The following is a 7,937-nucleotide window of genomic DNA, read 5'->3' as shown; positions in this document are numbered from 1 at the left end:
GAGCAGATTCTTTTTCCTTTTAAAAAATTTTTAAAAAATTTTTTCTTTTTCCTTTTAAAAAATCGTCTTAGTGACGATTTATGTTTTTACATCACAATCATTTCTGAAAGGAAAACCTGTAGCTTTCCCACTCCACCTAGCAACAAAGAAAACAAATTAAGGGAAAACAAAACAAAACAGCACGTGAGGCAGTTACAAGGAGACAAGAGATACATTTCATTCTCTGTTCTAGTATTGGGTTTTCTTTTGAACTGTTTGCACTTAGTAATCTTTTCATTTACAATGTTGCGGTCCTCGTGTGTATTTTTTCTTTCGGTTTTGCTTACTGCACCCCACATCAAGAATGTAGTTATACATCGAACATTTAGGGAACAAACATGCAGAAAAATCCAAACGGATTCAGTGCTCTACATTTGTCCCTTAATAAACTGACCCCACCTGGGGTAACAGCGCTACGTTACTAATCCCCGCTTCCGGGGTCTCAATTTTCTCTTCTGTAAAACGAAGGACGCATATTAGCGAGTGTCAGTCCCTTCCAATTTTGATGCTAGGACCCGTTCTGCCTCGAGGGCTCTAGAGTCACACTAACCCCAGATTCCAGGTCACAGATAACGCCCCACGCTGTCACCATGGTGACGGCTCCTCAGCCCTTCCCCTTCCGCCCGCTCTCTTCGGAACGAACCAATAAGAGAGAAATGTCTGGTTTACTTCCCACCCAAAGCTGGCTGGGATCTTAGCGTAAACCAGACTTAGTTCTGGTTTATGGGCCACAAAAGCGGTTCAGCCCGCGCCAACCACTTTCTCCAGTGGGCCTCGGAACGGAGCGCCGCAGAGGCCTCTGGGATATGGAGTTGCGGAACTGAAGCCAAGACTTCGCCGGGATTTTCGCCAAACTGCGTCTCCTAGAATTCTCGCACACACCGACTTTATTCCCGGACTGCAACTCCCACAGGTCACCGCGACACAGTTTCCGCCTCCCACTGCTCTGGACGCACCATTCCTCCCTCCTTCCCACCTCCAAGTGGATAGACTGACAGGAAAGAGCTGGGCCCGGCTTCCTCACGCGTTTAATGTCCGTGTGTTGTCGGACTCCGGGTTTTGGGGAGATCTATCTTTCCACTCTCGCGATACCCTAAGGCCGAAGGCGTGTTTCTGCACGCCTGGGTGAGAGATTTATAGTCAAAGCGACTTTAGAGAGCATCTTAGTCCAGCTCTTCATCTAGCGAAATTAAAGGAGGTTAGTGTCTTGCCCAGGATCACCCAACTGATAAGCAGAGATTGGACCCGAACTTCCAGAACCTCTGTCCTCAAATGCAGTTGGGGTGTTCCTGTGCATCCGAGCCACTTCCAGGAGCCCGGTGTGTGCCCACTGCCGGTGGGGATGCCTGACGCTCATCACGTGGCTGGCTGTCTTTATGTCTAGCCTGGGGCTCACGCCCCGCAGAGTCTGCCCACTCTGGCCCGGGGTTAGAGTTCGCCGGAGCCTGGCCTGAGTGCAAAGCCAGTGTCCCCAGTGGGAGGGACCTTGTTCCTGAATTCCCATGGCTCCGCCACCCGGGACTAAGCCAGCCAGGAGGGATAACCGTGGAGGAGGAGAGTGCCTGTGAAGAGAGGTGAGAATGACAAATGGGGGAGGGGCTGCCGGGCTCACGAACTCTGGTCCGCGGGAGGGGGAGCATCCAGGCGTCCCTCGGGAGAAAGCCCGCCCGGAATAGTAAAAGATGTTACCTGACCGTTAACGTCCGAAGAATGAGCGAGGCTGCGGGGTGCGGAGGGAAAGCCTCCGCCGAGGCACGCCTCAGGTGTTCACTTGCTGCTTTAATTTCTCCCGTTTGTAAATGGGAAAAGAAGGGCACCTGTTTTTCGGGGTTATTCTGAGGAGCAAGTGAGATAATATATGTAAAGCGTTTTCCAGACCTCTCAGCGCCTTGTAAGCGTTAATTGGCTGCTGTTGAAGGCGCGGAAAAGAGGGCCCAGACTGAAGTTCGGTTCAGCCACCTGAGGGGACTCCTGACGCCGAGGGCCTGGCGTTCCTGATGTCTAGAACTAGGGAGGGAGGGAAGGCCCGTGAAGGGCCCGAAGGATGAGGACTGAGGAAGAGTGGTTGGAGCTGCGGGTGACCCTGGATGGCGGGGATGTAAGCACGGTTGTACTGTCCTGGTTCCGCAAAAAGTGTACCCAGGACACGCTCGAATCTGCATTATCCATTTTCTCTCTCTCTCCCAAGTCTAGTCAGGGGTCCTCAAACTACGGCCCCCGGTAGGATGTTTTTACTGAAAATTTAACAATCGGCTTGTTGGGTCCGTACACCCCCAGAGATAAGGTAGATTGCAGAGAGGTGATGAAAACAAAGGCACCAGGCAGACACTACTTTTAATTTTTTTTGCGTTGAATTTTATTTTTCCAATAAAGTTCCTTTTCTTTCCACTCACTCCTTATCTCACCTGAGAAAGGAAAAAAAAATCCCTTTTTACAAATATAAGCAAAATAAATCCCCACATTGGTCATTAAAAAAAAAATGTTATGGACTACTTTTTAAAAAACTTGGCCATGAGGTATAGAAGAGGATTGAATTCGATGAACATGTATTAAATATTTGTGAAGTACAAAGCACTGGAGTAAACTCTGAAAATATATAGAGAAAAATAAAACAGCCCCAGTCTTCAAGGAATTTAACTTTCTACTGGGGATCATAGCATGTCCCATGTGGAAGCTGCTTATTCCTATCTAAGTCCTTTGGCAACATACCTGATGTGGTCATTCATTCAGCCTTTGCCTGAAAACTACCAATAACCGGGACAACCTCTGCCAATTCGCTTTTGGAGAGCTCTCATTGGTAAGAATTCCCTCTCCCCTCCCCCCTCGCCTTGTAGTAAGTCTCAATTTGTATCCTTGAAACTTATGCTCATTGCATCCAATTCTGCTTTTTTGGGCCCAGAAGGAACATTTAATCCTTCTTCCACACAATATCCCTTTATATGCTAGAAGACTCATGAACTTATATTCTGCTGAGGATGTCTAGATGAAATAGAGGAGAAGAGGGAAAACTTTTTAAGGACTGACTATATATGACCATGTTAACAAGCAATAAAAAAGAAGTTAGTGGAGAAGATTTTGATACATTGGAATTGGTGATGGTTATGATATGCTTCTGAAAGGAGTGGAAAGGAAAGACATTAGTCTTAGTAAGAAGTAGGATATCTTTTCTTCTAAGACAAGAAGAAAGGGGGCAAAAATGAGCAATGTGGATATTGATGTTTTCAGGTGAGAAGTATTGATAGTGATAATTAACATCTACATAGTACTTTGTCATAGATTTAAACTGCTCAACAGCTGTGTAAGTGTGAAGAAACTGAGGCTCAGAGAAGCTAGGCAACTTACCTTTGGTCATATATTTAGTGACAAGAGGCAGAATTTGAACCCAAGTGTTTTAAGACCAATAATCTATCTACAACTCTACATTGCTTCCCATCTACACTATGTTGCTTTACACCAGGTGATCTGAATTCTCTTAGTGAGGCATGAGATTAAGTAATTTGCTGTACATTTTGGGGAATGGAAAGAGGTAAGGATTTCAAACAATCTGTGAATCTGGATAAGAAATCAAAGCATTGCTCCACAAGCAGTAGAGCATTGTAAGTTCAGTAACATAATTTATAGTGAGTGAAATTAATTTCATTTTATGATTTTCTTTAGTTGTGTTCAGCTACCTCTGATCAGAAATGGAAAACTTAGGTAGAAATTGCCCAAGATAAGAATTAGCAGGTCAAAAATGATAGAAAGAAAGAAAGGAGGGTGAAGCATTACAGAGTAGTAGCTAGTGACAAATCAGAAAGGCAAATTATGGTATCAAGAGAGGTGGTGGTAGTATCATACAGAATATATGCTCTGGAGACAGAGGACCTGTATTCAAATCCCATCTTTGATGTTTACTATCTTTGTGACCTTTGAACAAGTTACTTAACTCCTTGGGCCTCTGTTGCCTTATCTGAAACATGGAGAGGTTGGACTGTCTAATCCAGGAGCCTCTGAGATTTTTTTTCTAGTTTTAGATTAATGATCATATGATTAAGTACACAAAAGTGTGAGTTTTTATTGCCACATTGCCATTTTATATGCCAAGCATAGTGACAATGTGGTGGCTTCAAAGTTCTAAAGAGAATGAAAAGTGTTGGTATTTGGGAATTTTCAGTGGTTCTATTGCCAGTGTTCTGCTAGTATTGATGATGACTCTTGGACTTCTGGATAAATGAAGCCTGTGAGGGACTGGAAGACTGATGTATCAGAAAATTAAGTATCGTTAAGCAGTAAATGGAATCTCAGTCATGGAAAAGGCTGGAAACTCTATGGGACCTTTGACACATTAGCTTCTTAGGATAGAGATCAAGGAAGGCTCTCTTCTAGGTCTTATTTACCCCAGATATTATTATTATTTTTTTATCATTCTACCTCTTTCTATGCCTTAGTATTCCTAACAGTATTCTTTGTTCTCATCCTAATCTCTAATCTGCCACTTCTTAGAATTTTCTTAGGTTGTCACCTCTGTTCTGCTTCAAATCTCTCTTCCTCCAATCTGTTCTCTACATAGTAGTCAAAGTAATTTTCTAAAGCGTAGGTCTAACCATGTCACCCAATCTTCACCTCTATTCAGTGAATTCCAGTGGCTCCCTGGTACCTCAAAGATCAAATATAAATTCTCCTTGAGGGTATTTAAAACTCTTTATGATCTGGCCATTTCCTATCTTTTCAGTCTTCTTAAGAATTACTCCCCTCCATATACTCTGTTGTTGAGACATACTAGCCACTTTGTTGTTCCTCCTGAGTGATATTCTATATCCCAAATCCATGCCTTTGCACTGACTGACTCCCATGAAGTGATTTTTTTTTCTTGGTTTCTTTGCTTTATTCGACTTAACTGAAATGCCACTATCTCTAGAAGGTTTTTCCAGTCTTCCCAGGTGTTATTGCCTTCCTCTCTTAAGGAGATATCTACTTCTATATATTTTGTCTATTTAGGCATAGTAGAAAATAAGCTCCTTGAGAGCAAGAACTGTTTTTACTTTTTCTTTGTATCCTCGGCACTTAGCACAGTGCCTGATACAAAGTAAGTGTTTAATAAATGCTTCTGGATTGATTGATTAATTGATAAAATATTGTAATGCTGTGTTGTAATACTATTTTTTTTTTACAACATTATCCCTTGTTCTCACTTCTATTCTGACTTTTCCCTTCCCTCCCTCCACCCGCTCCCCTATATGGCAGGCAGTCTTATCCATGTTAAATATGTTATAGTATATCCTAGATACAATATATGTGTGCAGAACCGAACAGTTCTCTTGTTGCACAGGAAGAATCAGATTCAGAAGGTAAAAATAACTTGAAAAGAAAAACAAAAATGCAAACAGTTTATACTCATTTTCCAGTGTTCCTTCTCTGGGTGTAGCTGATTCTGTCTATCATTGATCTATTGGAACTGAATTGGATCTTCTCTTTGTCGAAGATATCCACTTCCATCAGAATACATCGTCATACAGTATTGTTGTTGAAGTGCATTATGATCTCCTGGTTCTGCTCATTTCACTCAGCATCATCAGTTCATGTAAGTCTCTCCAAACCTTTCTGAATTCATCCTGCTGGTCATTTCTTACAGAACAATAATATTCCATAACATTCATATACCACAATTTACCCAACCATTCTCCAATTGATGGACATCCATTCATTTTCTAGTCCTGGGCTAATCTTTAACTCAATAGAGGGTGCAACTAGTTCCCACCAAGATTTCCAACAGAATGAACCACTTAACTGCCATGAAGAGTGGGTCTCTGCCAGAAGAGAGTTTCAGAGTTCACTCCCATGGCTTCCCCCAAAAGTCAAGGGGGACAGTTTCAGGGTTCACCCCTGCCAATATTAATAGAAGAATTCTGAAGAATGAAGAAAAAATAGTCCCTCCAATTCCATATGTCTACTCTTTCAGAATAAGGTGTATTTAAGACTCAATGTAGATGAGGTAATGATTCTTTAGCTATTGATGTATTTTCTCTACTTAAGTACATACACTTAAAGTAATGTGGTGTTGTGATGGCTCTCCTGATGAGTTGGAGCATGCTCAAGTGTGGTAGGGCATGCTCTGTATGAGGGAGTGACATAATTGTACTGGAGTATTTAAATGAGTCACAGACATAAAGAACTCTCTGAGAGAGCAGCCATGCTCTCTTAGCAGCAGCTCTAAGCCACAAAGAAGACATCAGACTCTTGGACCAGCCACGTGGTAGCTCTCCCTGCCTCCTTCACTTTTCTACATAAAGACCAAGGATTCCAGCTGATCCTGAGGCCCTCCAGAAGCTAGCACGGACATTACTTTGCAGAGTTCCAACCCTATACACATATGCTCTGAACATCTTATTTTAGGTAAGACATTGAAAAACTGGGGTGAGTCTAATGAAGGATGACTAGAGTGGCGAGGGAGTTGAAAACCAAGACTTGCAAGAGTCCTCTGTTACACTGTTGGGAAAAAAAAGACAAAAACAAATTAGGTTTTTGGTAGGGAAAATATTCATAGCAACTAGAGCTATCTGAATGTGGTCATAAGGCAGTAAAAATAATACATTGTTAGAGGTCCTTCAGCAAAGACTAGATAACTACTTGTTGGATATATTGTAGAAAGGATTCTTTTTCAAGTGTGGGTGTGACTAATTGGCCCTGAGTTCTCCCCTATTTCTAAAATTCTATGATATGGTAGAAGGAATTCTCATTGAGGTTAAGTTGGACTAGATTCTGTATTTCAGGTCAAACAATAGATAGATATGAAGGAAGCAAAAAAGGAACTTAAAAGTATTTATAGCAAGGAAAAGCACAGTGATATAGCTGATCCCTTTAGATTCTATGTGCTGGTGTTTATAGTTTAAGTGGGGGGGTGGAACATAATGATAAAGTCTGGTACAAAGTAGAAGTGATAACATCTTTAGATTCCACAATTGTATATTCATGAAATGAACAGGTAAATTAGGGTGTGGAATAAGGGCAGGTAGATCTCTCAGGGAGCCAGTGAGGGATCCCAGGAGGAGTCATGACTCTTGGGATTAAATAGGTAAAAATGGGTAGTTTACCTGACAATATTTGGAAAGTCAAGTGTTGCTCCGAGAGGATAAGTGTAAAAGTAGTAGGTTTGATAGAGTTCTTCATAAAAGAGATGGAAATAGAGATTTCTGTTCTGGATTCTAGTATTCCCAAGTCTGCCAGCATCACTTCATGGTGAAGGAGAGAGCAAAGACACAAGCAAGCACTATCTGGAGTCAATCCAAGTCCTGGAGGTTTATCCAGCACTGTGTATTCTTGGCCTTAACCCAGCCTAGGATCCACCAAGTAGCTAGGGTAGCCAAACCAGTTTAACAGATTTTCACAGCATTTTTTATACTACTATGGACCTTTCTCTTGGTCCCTATCTCCTGTTTCACTCATTTACTGCTTTGGTTCTTGACTATAGTTTTATTTTTACCTTTCCTGAATCGACTTGTTGCTGTACCCCTTGGACCTACAGTGACATTGCCTACTACTGCCTAGTTCAAAGTCCACTGCCATAGTGGAAAATGTCACATTTCTCTTGTGTTATTAGCCTTTGGCTAAGCAGGCCACGTAGGAGAGCAAAAATAGAAAACTTTCTTTTCAAACCTGAATGTAAACACCTAACAAATGAAGAGTTGCTATCATAGTAGAGACCACATAGTTGATAGAGCCTCTTCCTGGAGAGGCAGTGTGCATAGAAGATAGAATAGTGTGAGCACCAAATTTGGAGTCAGGAAAACTGGGGGAGAATTCTAGCTCCTGTACTTACTTAGCTTCTAAATGTGGGTAAATTATAAAGTCTCTCAGCTTTTTTCCTTATTTATTAAACTGAAATAAGAGTATTTGCACTAATTCATAATAAGGTGGTAGTA

General features: G+C 41.9%; 1 protein-coding gene across 1 annotated transcript in view; it reads left to right on the top strand.

The window, feature by feature from the left end:
* Positions 1–1,476: 1,476 nt before the first annotated feature.
* LOC141555772 (uncharacterized) overlaps positions 1,477–7,937 on the top strand; it is a 39,297-nt gene continuing 32,836 nt past the window's right edge. The window contains exon 1 of the mRNA XM_074288956.1: positions 1,477–1,613. The gene's annotated coding sequence lies outside the window, so the exon portion shown is untranslated. The remainder of the gene's footprint in view (positions 1,614–7,937) is intronic.

The sequence above is a fragment of the Sminthopsis crassicaudata genome, chromosome 2, assembly GCF_048593235.1.
Source record: "Sminthopsis crassicaudata isolate SCR6 chromosome 2, ASM4859323v1, whole genome shotgun sequence".
Taxonomy (NCBI): Eukaryota; Metazoa; Chordata; class Mammalia; order Dasyuromorphia; family Dasyuridae; genus Sminthopsis; species Sminthopsis crassicaudata.
The sequence above is the reverse complement of the archived record's forward strand: the minus strand, read 5'-3'. Positions and strand labels throughout refer to the sequence as shown.